The sequence below is a fragment of the Giraffa tippelskirchi genome, chromosome 13, assembly GCF_054371585.1.
Source record: "Giraffa tippelskirchi isolate mGirTip1 chromosome 13, T2T-mGirTip1v1.2.pri, whole genome shotgun sequence".
Lineage (NCBI taxonomy): Eukaryota > Metazoa > Chordata > Mammalia > Artiodactyla > Giraffidae > Giraffa > Giraffa tippelskirchi.
In genome coordinates, this window is record NC_137287.1 from 68396615 (window position 1) to 68419486 (window position 22872).

Here is a 22872-nt window from a genome sequence, read left to right on the forward strand (position 1 = left end):
TGTACCAAAAAGATCTTCACGACCCAGATAATCTCGATGGTGTGATCACTCACCTAGAGCCAGATATCCTGGAATGCGAAGTCAAGTGGGCCTTAGGAAGCATCACTACGAACAAAGCTAGTGGATGTGATGGAATTCCAGTTGAGCTTTTTCAAATCCTAAAAGATGATGCTGTGAAAGTGCTGCACTCAATATGCCAGCAAATTTGGAAAACTCAGCAGTGGCCACAGGACTGGAAAAGGTCAGTTTTCATTCCAATCCCAAAGAAAGGCAATGCCAAAGAATGCTCAAACTACCGCACAATTGCACTCATCTCACACGCTAGTAAAGTAATGCTTAAAATTCTCCAAGCCAGGCTTCAGCAATATGTGAACCATGAACTTCTAGATGTTCAAGCTGGTTTTAGAAAAGGCAGAGGAACCAGAGATCAAATTGCCAACATCCGCTGGATCATCAAAAAAGCAAGAGAGTTCCAGAAAAACATCTACTTATGCTTTATTGACTACGCCAAAGCCTTTGACTGTGTGGATCACAATAAACTGTGGAAAATTCTGAAAGAGATGGGAATACCAGACCATCTGACCTGTCTCTTGAGAAACCTGTATGCAGGTCAGGAAGCAACAGTTAGAACTGGACATGGAACAACAGACTGGTTCCAAATAGGAAAAGGAGTACATCAAGGCTGTATATTGTCACCCTGCTTATTTAACTTATATGCAGAGTATATCATGAGAAACGCTGGGCTGGAAGAAGCACAAGCTGGAATCAAGATTGCTGGGAGAAATATCAATAACCTCAGATATGCAGATGACACCACCCTTATGGCAGAAAGTGAAGAAGAACTACAGAGCCTCTTGATGAAAGTGAAAGAGGAGAGTGAAAAACTTGTCTTGAAGCTCAACATGCAGAAAACTAAGATCATGGCATCTGGTCCCATCACTTCATGGCAGATAGATGGGGAAACAGTAGAAACAGTGACAGACTTTATTTTTCTGGGCTCCAAAATCATTGGAGATGGTGATTGCAGCCATGAAATTGACTCTTACTCCTTGGAAGGAAAGTTATGACCAACCTAGATAGCATATTAAAAAGCAGAGACATTACTTTGCCAACAAAGGTCCATCTAGTCAAAGCTATTGTTTTTCCATTGGTCATGTATGGATGTGAGAGTTAGACTATAAAGAAAGCTGAGTGCTGAAGAATTGATGCTTTTGAACTGTGGTGTTGGAGAAGACTCTTGAGAGCCCCTTGGACTGCAAAGAGATCCAACCAGTCCATCCTAAAGGAGATCAGTCCTGGATGTTCATTTGAAGGACTGCTGTTGAAGCTGAAACTCCAGTACTTTGGCCACCTGATGCGAAGAACTGACTCATTTGAAAAGACCCTGATGCTGGGAAAGATTGAGAGCAGGAGGAGAAGGGGACGACAGAGGATGAGATGGCTGGATGGCATCACCGACTCAATGAACATGGGTTTGGGTGGACTCAGGCATTTGGTAATGGACAGGGAGGCCTGGCGTGCTGCAGTTCATGACGATGCAAAGAGTCAGACACGACTGAGTGACTGAACTGAACTGGACTGAATGATGTCTGCTACAGCATGGATGAACCTCCAAAATGTAATGGTCAGTGAAAGAAACCAGACCCCAAAGGTTACGTATTGTATGATTCCATTTAAGTGAAATATTCAGACTAGGTAAATCCATAGAGACCAAATGCAGGCTGGTGGTTGCCAGGGACAGGGGGAAGGATGTTTGGGGAGCCACTGTGTAGTGGGTGGTAGTGATGGGATGATAGAAATGCTTTGCAACTAGATAGAGGTGGTGGTTGTACTCCATTGTAAATATACTAATGCCATTAAATTATTCACTTTAAAATGGTTAACCTATGCTATCTGAATTTCACCTCAATAAATTAAGAAATAGCCCTATTTACATATGATGGGGAAATAAATATATACATGCCAGATTAAACATTCAAAAAATTCAAAAGGCTTTGCCTCCAGGGGGCTTGTGGAGAGATGGGACAGTGTCATAGTATTTTTGTTTTAAACTTTGCAATAGCATTTAACCTGCTAAACTATGTTTTTTGCTTGATGAAATTAATTAAAAAAATTTTTTAAGTGTTTGCTTACCAAAATTTTATGATAGTATCAGTAAATAATAATAAAATACCTAAATCCTGGAGAAATAAAAAAATTTTAATTGAAATATAGTTCATTTGCAATGTTGTGTTAGTTTAAACCCTGGAGTAATGTTGAGTAAAAACCTTTAGGATATTGAGGGTTATTTAAAGAAATATCTTTTTGGAAACGAGTATTGAGCTGGATTTCACGGCTAAGTTGACTAGATTAACGAAATGAATGCGAAAGGGCAAACAACAAGCTGAGTAGTGCGGAGGGACTGGACCGAAGCATCATGGAAAGAACTTCCCCAAAGATACAGTAGAAGGTATCTGGAATCCAAAACTTGGTTACTTCTCCATTTTGCTTTTCACTTGTGTTCAACACTTCGTTTGCTTTCAGTTTTCTGTTTGATTAAACAGAAACAAAGAATATTAGAGTTTATCTTGTAACTACTCTAAGAATGCTCTGTTCTGGGATAGGAAAATCCCTCCTAAATTTTATAGATAAAAATTCAATGCAAGTATATTAACTACTTTAAGCCTAGAATTATTCCATGAACATGCACAGGATATCTATATGGAAATGGCTCATGTTCTCTAAGGAATAAAAAAAAAATCTGTGAGTCTATGTTTTGCCTAGAAAATTAAAATGAAAAGGTAGGAATCCTACTGACACCTTTTTAACTTATCGAAGGAAGACCCTAAGAATACTTTTGGATTCAGGGCATTAATAATAGCTTCTATGCACCTAATTTTGTATAGGCTTTTGTCATCTTTAGGTATTATTTTTTCTAGGTCCATTAAAAACACCATTTTTAGAATGAAATATGTGAGAATTTCATAAAACATATGGGAAATTAGCCAGTTTCCCTGAAAGTGCCCTTGAAAAGTCAGATGGAACTTCCAAAGTGACTTTGGGAATTCCAAATTTCCATCATCTCATTCTGATCACTCTGCGCAAAAAGTACAACCAGTAGGCACATTGGAAAGTGGGTTAGAGCTTCCTCTCCCCAGGATTATTTTAATTTAATGTCTTAGGGCTGTCACCTTTCACCCGACTGGTTTTGACAAACCCCATGCATTGCACAGTGTGTGGGTAAAATAATAGGTAAAGCATTATCATCTGTGGGAGTCAGGGTTACTGTTATAAATAACATTTTTTATTCCTTTAAAAAATATGGTGAACTGCTGCTATTGCTTTAACTGTTGGTATATTCTTTTTCAATGTGTACAAAAGTATAGATAAATAAATAATCCATGTTCTTGGTTACCTAAACCAATTCAGACTAAAAGGTGTATAAAAATGTTCTCTGAGTATGTTTACCTTCAGTATAAATATATTCAGATTTTCCAGAAAAATCTTCCTCATTTAGGAATCAGACTATTTGCCTTTTGATACAAGAAATTAGCATAAACCCACCAATTCAAGAGTTTAAAAGAAATAAGCCCTAACACATGTAGTGGGTACTTTTAATAACATTTTGAAATTTTGCTTTTCCCTGAAATCAGGCACAGAGGTTTCCCATATTTTATGTTCTTTTAATATACTTGTTTTTATTCAGATTTACCTTTTATGCTTTAAAAATATTTTTCTGTTACAACCCAAATATTGATGAACAGATGAATGGATAAATAAAAAGGGGATATATATATATATATATATATATATATATGCAATTAAATATTACTCAGTTTTTGAAAAGAAGGGAATTCTGATACATGCTGAACCTTGAGGACATTGTTCTAAGTGAAAGATGCCAGCTACAAAAAAACCCAAATACTGTGTGATTCCACTTATATGAGGTACTTAACAGTAGTCAGATTCATACAGACAGAAGTAGAATGGTGGTTGCTGGGAGATGGGGAGTAGGGGAGTATGGAGTTAGTGTTCAGTGGGCACAGAGTTTCGGTCGAGGAAGATAAAAATATTCTGGAGATGGATGGTGGTGATGGATGCATATCAGTGCGAATGTACTTAATGCCACAGAACTGTACACTTAAAAATGGCTAAACTCATAAATTTTATGTGAACTTTACCATAATTAAACTTGTATATTTATATATATATATATGTCATATGTCATACAAACAAAGCTAGTGGAGGTGACGGAATTCCAGTTGAGCTATTTCAAATCCTCAAAGATGATGCTGTGAAAGTGCTGCACTCTATATGCCAGCAAATCTGGAAAACTCAGCAGTGGCCACAGGGCTGGAAAAGGTCAGTTTTCATTCCAATCCCAAAGAAAGGCAATGCCAAAGAATGCTCAAACTACCGCACAATTGCACTCATCTCACATGCTAGTAAAGTAATGCTCAAAATTCTCCAAGCCAGGCTTCAGCAATATGTGAACCATGAACTTCCAGATGTTCAAGCTGGTTTTAGAAAAGGCAGAGGAACCAGAGATCAAATTGCCAACATCCGCTGGATCATCAAAAAAAGCAAGAGAGTTCCAGAAAAACATCTATTTCTGCTTTATTGACTATGCCAAAGCCTTTGACTGTGTGGATCACAATAAACTGTGGAAAATTCTGAAAGAGATGGGAATAACAGACCATCTGACCTGTCTCTTGAGAAACCTGTATGCAGGTCAGGAAGCAACAGTTAGAACTGGACATGGAACAACAGACTGGTTCAAAATATGAAAAGGAGTACGTCAAGGCTGTATATTGTCACCCTGCTTATTTAACTTATATGCAGAGTACATCATGAGAAACGCTGGGCTGGAAGAAGCACAAGCTGGAATCAAGATTGCCGGGAGAAATATCAATAACCTCAGATATGCGGATGACACCACCCTTATGGCAGAAAGTGAAGAAGAACTCAAGAGCCTCTTGATGAAAGTGAAAGAGGAGAGTGAAAAAGTTGGCTTAAAGCTCAACGTTCAGAAAACTAAGATCATGGCATCTGGTCCCATCACTTCATGGCAGATAGATGGGGAAACAGTGTCAGACTTTATTTTTCTGGGCTCCAAAATCACTGCTGATGATGATTGCAGCCATGAAATTAAAAGACCCTTACTTCTTGGAAGGAAGGTTATGACCGACCTAGATAGCATATTTAAAAGCAGAGACATTACTTTGCCAACAAAGGTCCGTCTAGTCAAGGCTTTGTTTTTCCAATGGTCATGTATGGATGTGAGAGTTAGACTATAAAGAAAGCTGAGTGCTGAAGAATTGATGCTTTTGAACTGTGGTGTTGGAGAAGACTCTTGAGAGCCCCTTGGACTGCAAAGAGATCCAACCAGTCCATCCTAAAGGAAATCAGTCCTGGATGTTCATTGGAAGGACTGCTGTTGAAGCTGAAACTCCAGTACTTTGGCCACCTGACGTGAAAAATTGACTCACTGGAAAAGATCCTAATGCTAGGAAGGATTGGGGGCAGGAGGAGAAGGGGACGACAGAGGATGAGATGGTTGGATGGCATCACCGACTCGATGGACATGCGTTTGGGTAAACTCCTGGAGTTGGTGATGGACAGGGAGGCCTGGTGTGCTGCGATTCATGGGGTCACAAAGAGTCGGACACGACTGAGTGACTGAGCTGAACTGATGTCATATGTAAATAATGTTAGCACTTTTCCATGAGGCCTACCATTAGCTCTTGGATTAGGATAAATATTGTCATGCTAAAGTAAAACATTTTTCCAGTATTTTTAAATTAATTATTTAAAAAATCAAATGATTCTGGGAAAAATCTTTTCTGAATGTATCTAGGTTCTTAAATATGGTCTATGTATAGTCTTGGTTTTCAGGATGAGCCATCCTTTGGAGTAACAGACCACAGTGATGCAGTATGCTTTACCTCTGTTTTCTCATTAGATCCTTACAGTGAGGAAATGGAAGCTCCAAGAAATGAAGTGCTTTATTCCAAGTTGCCCCATACCAAAGCCAGGAGTTGAGCTTAGTCTGTGTAATAAGAAGCTTTGGACTGACTGCCTATAACAGAAATCCCAATGGAAACTGGCATCCACAGGAGACAATATAATTCATATATTCCAGTTCCTGACAGGCAGGTTTGAGGTCATGAATCTTGGGTCTAGCTGTTCCTCCATTCCCCTCTTAATTCTGCCCTACTTGGTGTTGGCCCCATTCTCGGACTAGTGACAAATGGTGAAAGGAATTGTTGAGTGTCACCAGACAGCCTTTCCATCGACTTGAGCACACACTTCATTGGCCTGAATTAGTTCATGTGCCCATTCCTAGGCTGGCCAGTAGAAAATGATGAACTTAAATCATAATTTGGAGTCAAGTGGCTATTTTAGTCTGTCTGATGCTCATGTCCCATACCACTTTCACAGGACTTTTAATGTTTTCAATCTGTTTCTGAATAGCCATATGCTTCTGTGCTTCCTGCATGATTGTATCTGGCTTATTACAGTTTCTAACATTTGCTGTCTCTGTAAACTGCTATTTCCAGTTTCTATTAGCATGTTTGCTACCAACAGTATGCCCATTCCTCCTCAGATTATTTGATTATCTGCTTCCTAGCTGCTATGACCTGGGAAGATGAAAACATATTACTTTATTAGGCTTTTATATAAAAATCTAAAGGGAGACTAATAGTAATGGCATGGTTGTCTCTCCTAAGGGGGAAAAAAACAAATGCACGAGCTTTAATGCATGCAACTTGTATCATCCCTTTTCGTTGTTCAGATTTATTTTTGTACATTTACTGGTTCTCAAGTTTCTTGATTATTGAGACTGGCTTATGAGTAATTTCTAATTGTGAATATTTGAAGTTATACAGAAGACTATATAATACTTCTATGTTTTTTAAAGTTATTATGAAATTAGTAGAATTAGAATTTTAGCATTCTTAAGATGCTATTCAAGCTATTTTTCACTGTGATTTTTGACTTACCAATAGTGGAAGGTAAGGTTGAAAGGTGGACATGGAGCTGATTGTGGAAGATTTTGATTGCCAGGCTGGATAACATAGCAGATTCTCTCAAGTTTTATCCCTAAGTAACCCTAAAGGTGGAAGAGAATGAAGGCATAATCTCATAATTTGGGTGTGTTCAGTTGCTCAGTTGTGTACGACTCTTTGCAACCCTAAGGACTGTAGTCCACCAGGCTTCTCCTTCCGTGGCATTTTCTGAGCAAGAATACTGGAGTGGGCTGCCATTTCCTTCTCTAGGGGATCTTCCTGACCCAGGGGTCGAACCGGCATCTCTTGCATCTCCTGCATTGCAGGCGGATTTTTTACCTCTGAGCCACCGGCTTTCCTTCATAACTTGGGTAGTGAGCCCTAAATAGTTTCAAAAAACCCACCAAAATGTATCTCAGCTTTTGTGTTGCGATTTAAAACTTCATGTAAATTTTGTATTTCCCACCATAATGTATGTAATTATTTTAATATGAATTATGCTTTGATTACTTGTCATGAAGTTAACTGATGCACCAGGAGATATGCCATGTTTATCTGATAACTTTTGCCTTCAGTCTGTCCCACACCCAGGAGGACTTGCATATCTAATCGTAACCTTGTGCATATGAAGCTCTCCAAGTTCATTCTTCCAAATACTTGAAGCCATTGAGTCTGCCTCAGTCCTACACTAGAGAGCCTCCCAATACACAGTATGTTACGAAAGTCTTTCTTCCAAAGTGCTGTTGACCTCACAGTTTCCTTTCCCTCATGTATCTTCAACTATAAAATGTTTCTGGCATTTTTTTCCCCTTTGAAACCAAATTTGAATCTTGCTACCCACTGTCAGCACCCTGGCTCAGCCCATTCCATGGAGTGACACTGAAATCTGAAGTTTTCTTTCAATTTCATTTTTAATATTTATTTTATTGAAGTACAGTTGATTTACAATGTTGTGTTAGTTTCTGGTGTACAGCCAAATAATTCAGTTTTTCTGCAATATATATAATATATAATAGTTTGCATCTGCTAATCTCAAACTCCCAATCCATCCCTCCTCCACCCACACTCTCCCTTGGCAACCACAAGTCTGTTCTGTATGTCTGTGAGTCTGTTTCTGTTTCATAAATAAGTTCATTTGTGTCATATTTTAGATTACACACATAGATGATATCATATGCTATTTGTCTTTCTGTTTCTGACTTCTGTCACTTAGTAGGATAAACTCTAGTTCCATCCATGTTGCTGCAAATGGTATTATTTCATTCTTTTTTATGGGTGAGTAGTATTCCATTTTAGATATGTACCATATCTTCTTTATCCATTCTTCAGTCCATGGACATTTAGATTGTTTCCATGTCTTGGCTATTATAAATAGTGTGGCTATGAACATAGCAGGGGCATGTATTTTTTTCAAATTATGGTTTTGTCTGAATATACACTGAGGAGTGGGATTGTTGGATCATATGGCAATTCTGTTTTTAGTTTTTTGAGGAGCCTCTGCTGTGAAAACTGAAGGTTTTTATACCCTAGTGTGACTGATACACTAGTCCTTGTGGAAACTTGCCCTGAGAGTGGTCTGTGTAAATGGGTTAAGTGGAGAACTGCAGTGTTAGGGAATACCCATTAAAGGCACATAGAAAGCTGTTTCGGCAGCAAGGCTGACATGATTTGATGTTCAACATAAAGACTACAGAAAGGTCTTGAATCCTATCTTTGTCTCTCTTTAAAGATTGTTGTATGGGTGAAATGTTGATTCATGTGACATGTTTAGGTATTTTCCTAGGTTTAACTTTATGATTGTAATCATGTTTAGGATCTATGAGAATAAGCATAATTAAATATAACACAGCAAATGAGCTAGTTGCCCTGGTTCTCTTTCTTCCAAGTGGGATAAAAATCAGAGCACTGTAGTTAATGGAATAATTAATGTCCACCACTGATTACAGTGAATTCTTTGGTTTGGAACAATAAATGTCATTCTGCTGACATACAGGACTTGTTTATTCATTGAACTTTTGACTTATGGAAACTAGCATTTTACTGTAATAAACACTTGGTTACATCTGTTATAAATTGAACACAATTGGTTTTTCCAAGAATAGTGTTCCAACTCTAAACCAAAATTATAAGCAGCTGTCTGCTAATAGATAAGCACACCAACTCCCCACCTTTGTGTCCTGTTGTTTTAAAATGTCTGTGCCCCCAAAATCAAGTTTAAATGGGTGTAATTCCTCATTTGAAAAACATGCTTTAGGGTTTAGTGTTCTTTGCTCACTCAAAAAAAAAAAATCAATCTGTGTGGGGAGAAAAAAAGGTTTTTAGAATTTTTTTGTTCACATTATCCTTTTATTTGCATTCAAGCAAATGTTTCTATATTAATTTAATCCAAAGTTTCAACTAAATATAGCTTTCTCTCTCTTTTTAAAATTCTTATAGGGTTTAAATTCATTTTATGTTTTCAAATTGCTTGGTTTCTTTTGTACCAACTTGGTAATGTTCCTAGGATATGGGGGAAGGGAAAACTAATTTGTTTTGAAAAGCTAAGCTTAATATTTGAGCATTAGTTGTTCATTTTCTTGTTGAGTTTCTTAAGTTATAAAAGAAATGTAATTTACATGTGAAAATGTTGGCATAGAGAGAAAAGAGTTATTTGTGGTCTTAGTGTTTGGGCTTCCCTGGTGGCTCAGATGGTAAAGAATCTGCCTGGGTTGGAGACCTGGGTTGTTAAGATTTGTCGTGTAGTCTCATCAACACCACAGAACCACTATTATAATTTTGGATTACAGCAATCCCCTGTGGGGTTGGTTCCAAGACACCTCAGCTCTCCTATGCTCATACCAAACTCCGCATATGCTCACATCCCTAAAATGGGTAATTCCATTGGTTCTCTGAATCCTCAGTTCCATATGCATGAATTCAGCCAACCAGATCAAAAAAATTTGATGCTCGGTTTTGAAGGGCCAGCAGTATTTAATTCCATTCCTTTTTATAGGCATTAAAAAAAAACTATAGTTGTCATTGTGATGTATATGCATCTTTGTATTCTTTTTCATCTTAAGTTTCTTAACAGTTTGTTGTGGTTTTTATATAATCTCTAAAACTATCCACTTTAATGCCTATAAATATCCCTTTGAGGTGACATATGATGATTTACAATATTTTTTATATTGTTGAACATTACTTTTCACAGTTATAAATAAAGTACAAAAACAAGGATTATTCAGAATAGGATATATAGATTAAATACAGTTGACTGTTGAATTCTATTGTTTCTTTGAGGAAAACAATAGAATGGGAATGACTCTTCAAGAGATCTCTTCAAGAAAATTAAAGATACCAAGGGAACATTTCATGCAAAGATGGGCACAATAAAGGACAGAAATGGTATGGACCTAACAAAAGCAGAAGATATTAAGAAGAAGTGGCAAGAATACACAGAAGAACTATACAAAAAAGACCTTCATGACCCAGATAATCACGATGGTGTCATCACTCACCTAGAGCCAGACATCCTGGAATGCAAAGTCAAGTGGGCCTTAGGAAGCATCACTATGAACAAAGCTAGTGAAAGTGATGGAATTCCAGTTAAGCTATTTCAAATCCTAAAAGATGATGCTGTGAAAGTGCTGCACTCAATATGCCAGCAAATTTGGAAAACTCAGCAGTGGCCACAGGAGTGGAAAAGGTCAGTTTTCATTCCAACCCCAAAGAAAGGCAATGTCAAAGAATGCTCAAATTACCACACAAATAGACTCATCTCACATGCTAGTAAAGTAATGCTCAAAATTCTCCCAGCCAGGCTTCAGTACGTGAACCGTGAACTTCCAGATGTTCAAGCTGGTTTTAGAAAAGGCAGAGGAACCAGAGATCAAATTGCCGACATCCGTTGTATCATAGAAAAAGCAAGAGAGTTCCAGAAAAACATCTACTTCTGCTTTATTGACTATGCCAAAGTCTTTGACTGTGTGGATCACAACAAACTCTGGAAAATTCTTAAAGAGATGGGAATACCAGACCACCTGACCTGCCTTCTGAGAAATCTGTATTCAGGTCCAGAAGCAACAATTAGAACTGAACATGAAACAACAGACTCTTTCCAAATTGGGAAAGGAATACGTCAAGGCTGTATATTGTCACCCTGCTTATTTAGCTTATATGCAGAGTACATCATATGAAATGCCAGGCTGGATGAAGCACAAGCTGGAAACAAGATCGCTGGGAGAATATCAATAACCTCAGATATGCAGATGACAGCACCCTTATGGCAGAAAGTGAAGAAGAACTAAGGAGCCTCTTGATGAAAGTGAAAGAGGAGAGTGAAGAAGTTGGTTTAAAATTCATCACTCAGAAAACTAAGGTCATGGCATCTGGTCCCATCACTTCATGACAAATAGATACAGAAACGATGGAAACAGTGACAGACTTTATTTTGGGGGGGCTCTAAAATCACTGCAGATGGTGACTGCAGCCATGAAATTAAAAGACGGTTGCTCCTTGGAAGAAAAGCGATGACCAACCTAAGCAGCATATTAAAAAGCAGAGACATCACTTTGCCACCAAAGTCCGTCTAGTCAAGGCTATGGTTTATCCAGTAGTCATGTATGGACGTGAGAGTTGGACTGTAAAGAAAGCTGAGCACCGAAGAATTGATGCTTTTGAACTATGGTGTTGGAGAAGACTCTTTAGCGTCCCTTGGACTGCAAGGAGATCCAATCAGTCCATCCTAAAGGAAATAAGTCCTGAATATTATTGGAAGGACTGATGCTGAAGCTGAAACTCCAATACTTGGCCACCTGATGCAAAGAACTGACTCATTTGAAAAGACCCTGATGCTGGGAAAGATTGAAGGCACGAGGAGAAGGGGACGACAGAGGACAAGATGGTTGAGTGGCATCACTGACTCAGTGGACATGAGTTTGAGCAAGCTCCGGTAGTTAGTGATGTACAGGGAACCCTGGTGTGATGCAGTCCATGGGTTGCAAAGAGTCAGACATAACGGAGCGGCTGAACTGAACTGAATGTGTCTACATGGGTCTGCATGGAACCCATGCAACTGCATGGGTCCACTTACGTGTGGATTTTTTCCAGTGGTAAATACTACAGAGCTACACAATCCAGGTTGGTTGATTCTGTTGATCTGGAACCACATACATGGAGGAGCCTCAGCTGTGGAGGACCATAAGTTATATGCTGAGTTTCAACTGCCTGGATGGTCAGTCTCCTAACCCCTGAATTATTGAAGTCTCAACTGTGTGTTTGTAGACTGCTAAAATGTTTCGACAGTTCACTTTTCAAAAGTATCCCAGCATGTGCTACTTCCAGGATTTTAAAGTGATTCAAATTTAACTATAAAAGAGCTGATATTGTATCTTTTTAAAGGTGTTAATTGACTTTAACTGGCAATTATTTGATTGTTAGTTAAGATCAAATATTTGTCCATGTTTATTTTCCAGTTGTGTCTTGTCCTTTGTAAATTACCTGACAATTTATCTGCTGCAGTTCAAATATTTTCCTTATATATTTGTATATTACATACTACTCTTTGGGCTTCCCTGGGAACTCAGGTGGTAAAGAATCCACCTGCAATGTGGGAGACCGGGGTTCGATCCCTGGGTTGGGAAGATCCCCTGGAAAAGGGAAGGGCTACCCACTCCAGTATTCTTGCCTGGAGAATCCCCACAGACAGAAGAGTTGACGGACTGAGGGACTAAGCACATATCATACTAAGAAGTAGCATTTTTGTTTCTATTATACATGGTAAAATGTTTTTTTTTATCATGTAGCACTTGATATGTACAAAATAGTGAAGCAGACGTGTAAATTATAACAATAAATCTATATTCTTATATTACCTCCTTAACTAGAACCAGGCAACTTAACTGGAACCCAGCTTAACCAGAACATCAGCACCTAACTAAATATTAGACTCTAACCCAACCAACCCCTTCACTTGTGTGCTCTTCCTAGCCCTCGTTTCTTTGGTAAGCACTAGTCTAATTTGGGGATTTTTTTTCTCTTTGAAGTTATTTTAAAAATTTTGATCACATGTTTGTATTCCTGAGCAACATTTTGATCAACTTTAGTTTAAAATAGTTTTTAAATATTGTGTCCTACTCTCGGCAAATTGCTACTTCTGTAGCGTGATATTTCTATTAATCATCTGTGTTGTTGCATTTAGTTATAATCCATAGTTACCCTGATAAATATTCTGTTGAGAGACTATACCATAATATATTCATCTTGTCCCTCGTTAATGAGCATTTGAGGTTTTTCCAGTTTGTTGTTATTATAAATAATGCTGCTATGAACGTTGCTGTTGGTGTCTAGTAAGGTACACAGGGATCCTTTAATGTGTGTTCCCCAGAACAGAATTATGAGGTTCAATTTTAATGTATATGGCTGCATTGTGTTTTGAAGTGGCATGGCATACCATTTTAACTTTCTCCAAGGTTGTGTAAGAGCTCCTACTGACCTGCAACATTGCCTACACTTTATACTGTGAGGCTCTAAAATTTTTATAAATCTATGGTATACTAGTGTTTTTTCCATGCTATCTTTGTGTGAAAGGAAGTTCTTAATTTTAAGGAAGTTAAATATATTAATCATTTATTTCATTACCTCTTTTTGAATGGTATTTCAGTTTTTCCCTACATGATTCCATAATGATATTCTCCTATATGTGTAAGTATTTTAGGTTTTGACCTTTACTTTCAAATTCTTAATTCTTTGTAGTGGTGAGTGTGGTGTGATGTGGAACCTAATTTTATTTTTACCATGTGGACAATTGTCTAAGTGCCATATATCAAACATCTATCCTTTCTCTTCTGATCTTCAGTGCCACCCTGCCATCCATCACATTTCCGTGTATGAAAGCCTTCAGCTGATACCTCTATTCTGTTTTGTTCGTATATTTTCTGAGTCAGTGCCACACTATAGTAATTAATCACAGCAGTTTTATAATAAGTCTTAAGATCTGGCCGTGTAGATCTCTTCACTTTTTTCCTGCTGATTTCTTAGCTATTCTTGCCCTTTGCTCTTTCATATACATTTTAGAATCAACGTGCCAAGTTCCATAAAAAACATTTCTAGGATTTTGATTGAATTGCATTTAATTCAAAGATCACTTTGAGAAGAATTGAAATCTTTACAAAATTGAGTATTCTGATCCATGAACATGACATTTCTTTCCATTAATTTTTCTTTAAATGTCTTTCAAGAGTTCTTATAAATATTTCCATGAGTGTCTTACATATCACTTGTTAGATTTATTCCAATTTCATATACTGAAGGGAGACAGTCTCTTAAATCCCACTAGTACTTACATTAGTGCTGTAAGAGGAGTTTACTCTCGTGCTTTTCCAATTGTCCTTCCATCACCCCTCCCCTCACTGCACACAGATTTATTACTCTTGCATCAGATTCACCTGAAATTTAATGAACAAATCTTTTGAGCAAAATGTCATCTTTTTCAATAAATGTATGTTTTGTATTCTGTTCTAGGTACTGTAATTATAATAACTAAAATTATATTTGTTACAGTACATTATTTTTTAAGTAAAAACCAATATATTTATTGAATTATGTCCAAGCAGTCAACCAGTTTCGATGCCTACTGGTGGGTATTTTCTATTACATGTCTCAATTTTTTTGAAATTATAGTTTCATTAACCTGTTGGTGGTCTGGAATCTATTCAATTTTTATAGAAAACTCATTGGGTGGTAAATTCATCAGACTTTTTCATCTCTGAGCTGAGTTTCCTTATAGCATTCTTCATTTGCAGGTGTTGTTATTTAACATATGTTGTCCTGGTATATGAATAGCACATGGATATTTATAAAATCTTTGACTCACAAGCTTTTCTGCTCTGTGTGCTATAAACTGCCTTGTTTTCTGGCGTCTGTTTTTATAGAGGCAATATCGGAAAAGACACTGTAGTTGATTTTTTTTCCCTCAGTTGATTTTAGGACTCTTAAAAAATTCTTTCAGTTGAAATTTTGTGTGAAACTGTCAGAATATTTATTTCTGCTCATTAAGTTTCTCTGAAAGATGTTTAAGTATTAATTTCTAATCTCAAATTTGCTTTTTCAGGTCTGGAATGTTTTATTTTCTCCCACTTCCTGTTATTGCTTCTCATCTGGATACTTGTTCTTTTACTGGAGGGTTTTCTAAGATTTGTCCTTCCAGTTTGCCATTCCCTTTGTGCACATTTTCACAGCTTTATCCATTTGGCCTTTCTTCTCAAGTTTATTCTCTATAATTATGAATGGGTTTTCTCTGTTACTTTCTGATTTTATTCCAGTCATAATTTCATTTTTCTACATTTGTATCTTATTTCACTGAGTTCTTGTTTAATAAATTCTTTTAGCATATTGGGCTGAAAAAGTACATAACAATGTTCTTAACAATGTTCTTCTGTTTCTTAAAATCTGTGGGAGGGGGAGGATGGTGAGAAGGCAATAATATTTACCTTTAAGCCATTATACTTTCTTTTCTTGGACCGGAGAAATTTATGAAGAGATAGTTGATTTATTAATTCAACATGTGTTTAATGAACAACCTACCAGGTGCCAGATACAATTCCAGGCAGTGGGGAGGTAGCTCCTCCCCCAAATCCCCACTCTAGAGGTGATAGTCTGAGGGGGAGACACAGGGGATAAACAAATAAATAAAGAAGGCAGTTGTACATCAGGTGGAGAGATGTGCTCTAGAGAAAAATGAAATCTGGAAACAAGAGAGGAAATGTTGCATATGGGGTTATGTGGACTGCTTTTAATCTAAGAAGGCAAAGATACCCGAGGAAGGGGATTCCAGGTGGAAGAAACTGTTAGCCCAATAACAGTTATTAGGAGCACGCCTTGTGTGCACAAGGAACCACGAGGCGATAGCTTGAGTGGAGCGTGCCAAGTAGCGGAAGTGACATCAGAGAGGCATGGGTACCACGGATTCAGTGCTTACCTTTGACTTTTTACTGCCCGAGGTGGGAACGCAAAAGAGGATTGGGAACATAGGCGTGCCTTTTTTTTTTTTTTAAATAGGATTGCCAGGGCTGCTGTGAGTCCAGAGTAGAGTTGGGAGGGTGCTCCAGTGACCCAGGTGGTCGCAGTGGAGAAATTGCCCACGGGTTAACCATGGGTATATTTAGAAGCAGAGCTAATGTGATTGGCTGAAGCATTGGTTAGCAGGTGAGAGAACAATTAGGGACCACTTCAAGGCTGTTTACCTAGAAGTGGACTGGAGTAGACTTCGCCTCTGAGCAGAAGACTGAGAAGGAATCAGATTTGGGGAAGGACGAGGGTTTCCTCTTTGTACGTCCCAGGATCGAGATGTCTCCTGGATATCGAGTGCCAGGCACACTGGAGAGGAAATGCCACTCCATGAGGTGAACTTTGAATGACGCAAGAGCAGAGTAAGTGCCTGAACATATGATTGTCTGGCGGAACGGAGTCCAGGCAGAGGAGGCAGTAGAGGCTCTGAGGAGGAATGAGCCTGTGTGTTTGAGTAACCGTTGGAAAACCGAGATGGGGGAACGAGTGAAGGATGGAAAGAGTAGCAGTCAGGGTTGTACTGGAACCAGGTCCTGTGCAGCCTTGGGGCCTGAGGGCAAAGATTTGGAATGTTCTGTGTGTTGGGCAGGGCTGCTGCTGCTAAGTCGCTTCAGTCGTGTTCAACTCTGTGCGACCCCATAGACGGCAGCCCACCAGGCTCCCCCGTCCCTGGGATTCTCCAGGCAAGAACACTGGAGTGGGTTGCCATTTCCTTCTCCAATGCATTAAAGTGAAAGTGAAGTTGCTCAGTCGTGTCCGACTCTTAGCGACCCCATGGACTGCAGCCCACCAGGCCCCTCTGTCCATGGGATTTTCCAGGCAAGAGTGTTAGAGTGGGCTGCCATTGCCTTCTCGGCAGGCTAGGGAGGTGGAAACCCTCCTGCTAGGAGGGGGTGGTAGGACCACGAATGACAGCCTGGTCTCTTCCCTCCCCATCCAAGCCTCTTTCTGCCTTTCTCCAGCCTAGGGTAGTGGACCAGGGTCTGCAGGCCCATCCAGAATTGTGTTTTTTCAAGAGCAGTGAGGAGCCATAGGAGGGTTGTAAGTTGCCATATGACATAGTCGGATCTTCATTTTAATACAGTACTTGGAACCAGAATAATGGAGTATTATTATTAACTTGGCCAAAAACCATTATGCTCAGTCAGTGATTTTTTTAAAAAAATGAAGTATAGCTGATTTACAATGTTGTGCTTGTTTCAGGTTATAGCAAAGTGTTTTAGTTATACATACATATCTATTATTTTTCAGATTTTTTTCCCTTATTGGAAAATATTGAGTATAGTTCCCTGTGTTATCCAGTAGGTCCTTGTTGGTTATCTATTCTATATATAGTGGCTGTGTATGTTAATCCAAAACACCTAATGTATCCCGCCCTCCACGTTTTCCCTTTGATAACCATGTTGTTTTCTATGTCTATGGGAAGGCAGTGTAAAATAGTAGAAATCTCTTTGTTATTTTTCGCCCTGAAAATATATTTAAGATTGTCAACAGCAAAAATAAAACTCTCTCTAACTCGCTGCCCCTCCCTCATCCAAAAGGAAAGACAGCTTCTTAGTTGTAACAAGGGGCTTTTGAGTAGCTTTGAGCAGGGAAGTGATGTGATTTGATTTATGTTTTAAGACCATGGTTAATGTTCTGTGGATCACTGACTTGTAGGGGCACCTTGGAGACCAGTTAGGGGCTGATGTCATGGTCCAGGTGAGAATATAGGGTGACTTGGACCAGAGTGGTGGTAGCAGAGTAGACAGAAATTGGAAGATAAAGCTGATGGGATTTGCTGATGGAGTATTTGTGAGAACATGACACAATGTGTACAGGACAAACAGTAAATACACACATCAAGTATTGTGTGTAAGGTTTTGACCTGAATAAATGAGTCACTGTGCTATTAGTATACTAATATTCATTGGAAGGACTGATGTTGAAGCTGAAACTCCAATACTCTGGCCACCTGATGTGAATAACTGACTCATTTGAAAAGACCCTGATGCTGGGAAAGATTGAAGGCGGGAGGAGAAGGGAACGACAGAGGATGAGATGGTTGGATGGCATCACCGACTCAATGGACATGAGTTTGAGTAAACTCCGGGAGTTGGTGAGGGACAGGGAGGCCTGGCACGCTGCAGTCCATGGGGTCACAAAGAGTCAGACACAACTGAGCAACTGAACTGAACTGATAGGAAAGTGTGAGGGGTAGATTTTGGAAGAGGACTAAAAGAGTTCTATTGGAGAGCTGTTGTGTTTTGATGCCACTGTCCATCCAGGAGGAGATGTCTGCTCTGTGGGTTTATCTGAGAAGAGGCCAGGGATGGAGATACACATGAGGACATCAGTGACAGGTAGATGGATTTAAGGCCACAAGATGGGATGAGAGGTCCTGGGGTGTGTGTTTGTGGAGAGCAAAGAAGAGAAGTCAGAGGCCTGAGCTATAAGAAGATCTAGAAGAAGAAGTTTCTAGGAGAGTTGGACTTGGGAGTTGTTGTTGTTCAATCACTCAGTTGTGTCCGACTCTTTGCGACCCCATGGACTACAGCACACCAGGCTTCCCTTCTCCTCCTGCCTTCAATCTTTCTCAGAATCAGGGCCTTTATTAATGAGTTGGCTCTTTGCATCAGGTGGCCAATGGAGCTTCAGCATCAGTCCTTCCAATGAATATTCAGGACTGGCTTCCTTTAGGATTGACTGGTTTGATCTCCTTGCAGTCCAAGACACTCTCAAGAGTCTTCTCCAACACCACAGTTCAAAAGCATTAATTCTTTGATGCTCAGCCTTCTTTATGGTCCAACTCTCATATATGACTCCTGGAAAAACCATAGCTTTGACTAAACGGACCTTTGTTGGCAAAGCAATGTCTCTGCTTTTTAATATGCTGTCTAGGTTTGTCTTAGTTTTCTTCCAGGGAGCAAGCATCTTTTAATTTCATGGCTGCAGTTACCATCTACAGTGATTTTGGAGCCCAAGAAAATAAAGTCTGTCACTGTTTCCATTGTTTCCTCATCTATTTGCCATGAAGTGATGGACTGGGGCGGGGGGGTGCTACCTCAAAGCAGAAGACTAGGAGAGTGTGGGGACCACAGGAAGAGGGATGTTGACTATATAAAACACTGCTGAGCATATAGGTACAATTGAGAGTGAGAGATGACTGTTGACTTTGCCATCGTCTTTGTACATCAAGGCCAGGGTTAGCAGAGATGGAGGAGGCTCTAGTCAGGAATTAATTCTTGACCAAGTGTGGGAGGGGTAGTGTTTTGATGTACCACTAAAGGAAAGCAGAATGCACAAAAGTTGCACAAATCCAGTCCTGCCTCTGCAGAAATATCAAGTGATGAGTTGGGTACTTGGAATAAAAGCCAAAATGGCACCATTAACATGTGGTGGAGGAAAACACAGATTGCCAGGAGTTTCAGTAAGCTTAAGATTATTTAATCACCTTTATGATATTTTGGAAAATGACCTGCACAGGAAACCTGAAAGTTAAGAATATGTACAAAACTGAAACTGTCTCCTGGGGGCTCTAGGCAACAGATGAGCTTTACAAAAACCAGTGTTTGTGGTAGTTCTTACTACAGCCTATTGGTAATCCCATTGGACATCTCTTTCCAGAATGAGCTCAGTTTTATGATTTCTTGTTCAAATCACCTCTAAGTTGAGCACATGATATGTGCTAAAAGCAGCCTGAGGGAGAACAACTTCTCTGGCATTTAAATGGATCTGACCTGTGTTAGTTTTGAAAATTCCCAGCAAGAGGGGATGTTTTATTCAGACATTCCACTGGAATAAAGTGATAGCTGCTTAAACTGGTTTCAAGACAGTACAATTCCACTCACTTTCAGGGATGAAGGATCTAAAGCAGAGAAGTAATTGAGTTGATAATAATATACTCTATTTAATTATGAAGTTCACACCCTGCTGTCTTGAGAAGAATGACCAGCACCCATAGCACCCACCTCACCAACACTGCACCAATAAGATTCTTCTAACTGGGAATTCTTATATTTGAGGATTATGTCTGATTTATGAGTTAAATAATCTCTAAAAAGCATCCTGTTGTTTAGAGCTATTCAGTGCTGTGAAGCTCTGTTTACAGATTGCATTTGTAAAGAGTGGAAATGAAAGCAGAAGAGAACTAGTAAAACTTGTACCATCTCATATTTAGACTAGTTTTCTAGAACAACTTTCATTGAGCTGGTATTTGAATGTTTGGCTAATATGACCATGTTTTTGTGTGTCCTTTTTAATCTTCAGAAGTCATGCAGATGTTTCTGGGAACACCGTTAAAAGAGTAATTATTTTTTTCTAGCTGGAGTCAGGAAAGACCAGAAAAAATGTAACTTTTGAGGCAAGGCTAGAAGGAAGAAGAGTTTTCTGGTAGAAGAAGGGAAGTAAGCATTCCATGCAGAGGGAAAGCATGAGCAAAGGCAAGACCAAGTGGAATTGCCTGACGTGCTTGAATCAAGGTTGAAGCCAATGGGAAGAGGATGACCTTGAAATTAAGGACTTTAAAAATAAGAGTAGAACTTTTCCATGTATACAGTTTCCAGTTAGCAAGTGCATGAGCCACTAGGTGGCCTGTTGTCCCTGGGGCAATTTGCCACTTAAAAAAATTTTTTTCTTGAAGTTTAGTTGATTTACAGTGTTGTGTTAATTTCTCTATACAGCAAAGTGATTCAATTAAACATATATATATGTTTATTCATACATTCTTTTCCACTATAGTTAATTACAGGATATTGAATACAGTTCCCTGTGCTATGTAGAAGGACCTTATCATTTGCCCATCATAAATGTTATAGTTTGCATCTGCTAACCCCAAACTCCCAAACTATTCCTTCTTCCTCCAATCCCTACCTCCTTGGCAACCTCAAGTCTTTTCCCTATGTTGTGAGTCTATTTATAATAAGTTTATTTGTGCCATATTTTAGATTCCACATATAAGTGATATCATATGGTATTTGTCTTTCTCTTTCTGACTTACTTCACTTAGTATGGTGGTCTCAGTTGTATCCATGTTGGTGCAAATGGCATTATTTCATTTCTTTTTATAGCTGAGTAGCATTCCATTGTATATATAAACCACATTTTCTTTATCCATGAACATTTAGGTTTTTTCCATGTCTTGGCTATTGTGAATAGTTCTGCTGTGAACACAGGGGTGCATGCATCTTTTTTGAATTATAGTTTTGTCCAGGTATATGCCTAGGAGTGGGATTGCTCGATCATATGGCAGTTCAATTTTTTGATTTTTGAGAAACCTCCATACTGTTTTTCATAGTGGCTGCAACTATTTATGTTCCCACCGGTTGACTGCCATTTCTTATGTGGTACTTTCTTGCTGCTTTTGACATGGGCATGATGCTAGCAGAAGATCCAAACTGGTGTTGCTCCAATCTGAAGATTGACTAAAGCCAGATGAACTGGGTGATTTCTTAGAGAACATACCAGAACAAGTGAAGTTGAGGGTATGCCAATGGAAGGTGCCAAAGGGAGGGCTTTCAAGGAGTAAGCTTTCCTTGATACTGTTAACCCAGTTGGGGCCATGCCCGGAATCCATCATGTGACTTACTCCCCCATATAGATAGACAGATAGATAGAAAGATAGATAGATAGATAGATACAAATATGGATACACATGCACACACAGGGTGGGATATCAGGCTGGAGACCCAGGGGAGAGCCTGTAGTACAGTTCAGTTCAAGTCTAAAGGCTATCCACAGGTAGAATTTTTTATTGCCCAGGAGAGACAAGTCTTTGTTCTATTAAGATCTTCAACTGATTGGATAAGGCCCACCCACATTATGAAGCATAATCTGCTTTCCTCAAAGCTCAGCAATTTAAATGTTAGTATTATTGGAAGAAACACCTTCACAAAAACATCCAGAATAATGTTTGACTAAACATGTTTAAGCACTGTTACCCAGCCAATTTGGCACATAAAATTAACTATCACAACCTCCAAAGACTGAGGTAGAAGAAAGATTCTCTAATTAAAATTCTATATCTGTTTATTGTCTTTTTGCCAGCAAAGCATCAAAGGTTTTTGATTATTTTATCCATGTTGCTGTATCCTCAGCACCAATACTATTAACTGGCATGTAGTAGTTGCTCAAGAAGTGTTATATAAATGAATGAAAAGAGAATAAATATTTGATTTTAATTATTTGGAAACACATCCAACACTCCAGTTATTTCTATCCTGGCCAGAATGCTTGTGCTAACAGATCATGTTTACATTGAGTCACTCAGTATATCTGGCTGGAGCTTCTGAGCCTTCCCAGACAGAAATTAGGCATCTTTGGAAATTGGTTGTTAAATTTTTCATATTGCCAATTACTGCGAAGACGTTGGGAACAGACTTCAGTGCATCATGGTTCAGCATGTCCTGATGAGCACCTCTCGGCCTAGTGACAACCTGTAATGAATGGTCTGAATAATTTTAGCTGCTTTGGAGATATATAATATTTGTATAAAAAATATATATAATATATGTAATATATTTACACATATATTATATGTATATATTTACATATATTAAATATCTCCAAAACAGCTAAAATGGGCTTCCCATGTGACTCAGTGGGTAAAGAATCTTCCTGTAGTGCAGGAGACACAGGAGATACGGGTTCAATTCCTGAGTCAGGACAATTCCCTGGAGAAGGAAATGGCAACCCACTCCAGTATTCTTGCCTGAGAAATCCCATGGACAGAGGAGCCTGGCAGGCTATAGTCCATGGGGTCGCAAAGAGTCAGACATGTCTTAAGCGACTGAGCACAAGCCTATATATAAATAAACACAAGTGCTTTGAGACATGAAGAGAGAGCTATTTTCTTTACCAG

General features: G+C 38.9%; 1 protein-coding gene and 2 long non-coding RNA genes across 3 annotated transcripts in view; 1 reads left to right on the forward strand and 2 right to left on the reverse strand.

Moving 5' to 3' along the window:
• The window catches only part of LOC145532204 (uncharacterized), a 331653-nt gene that overhangs the window by 77498 nt on the left and 231283 nt on the right, over window positions 1-22872 (forward strand). The window lies entirely within an intron of this gene.
• Window positions 1660-15855, reverse strand: LOC145532208 (uncharacterized). Its single transcript, XR_014073087.1, has 4 exons — window positions 15458-15855; window positions 14312-14413; window positions 6984-7093; window positions 1660-2527 (listed from the first exon to the last, which is right to left on the reverse strand). It is a non-coding gene; the product is annotated as an uncharacterized LOC145532208 (long non-coding RNA).
• The window catches only part of LOC145532214 (uncharacterized), a 45034-nt gene continuing 38394 nt past the window's right edge, over window positions 16233-22872 (reverse strand). The window contains exons 2-3 of the long non-coding RNA XR_014073093.1: window positions 19143-20800; window positions 16233-17814 (exon numbers count right to left, since the gene is read on the reverse strand). This is a non-coding gene — a long non-coding RNA (uncharacterized LOC145532214). The remainder of the gene's footprint in view (window positions 17815-19142; window positions 20801-22872) is intronic.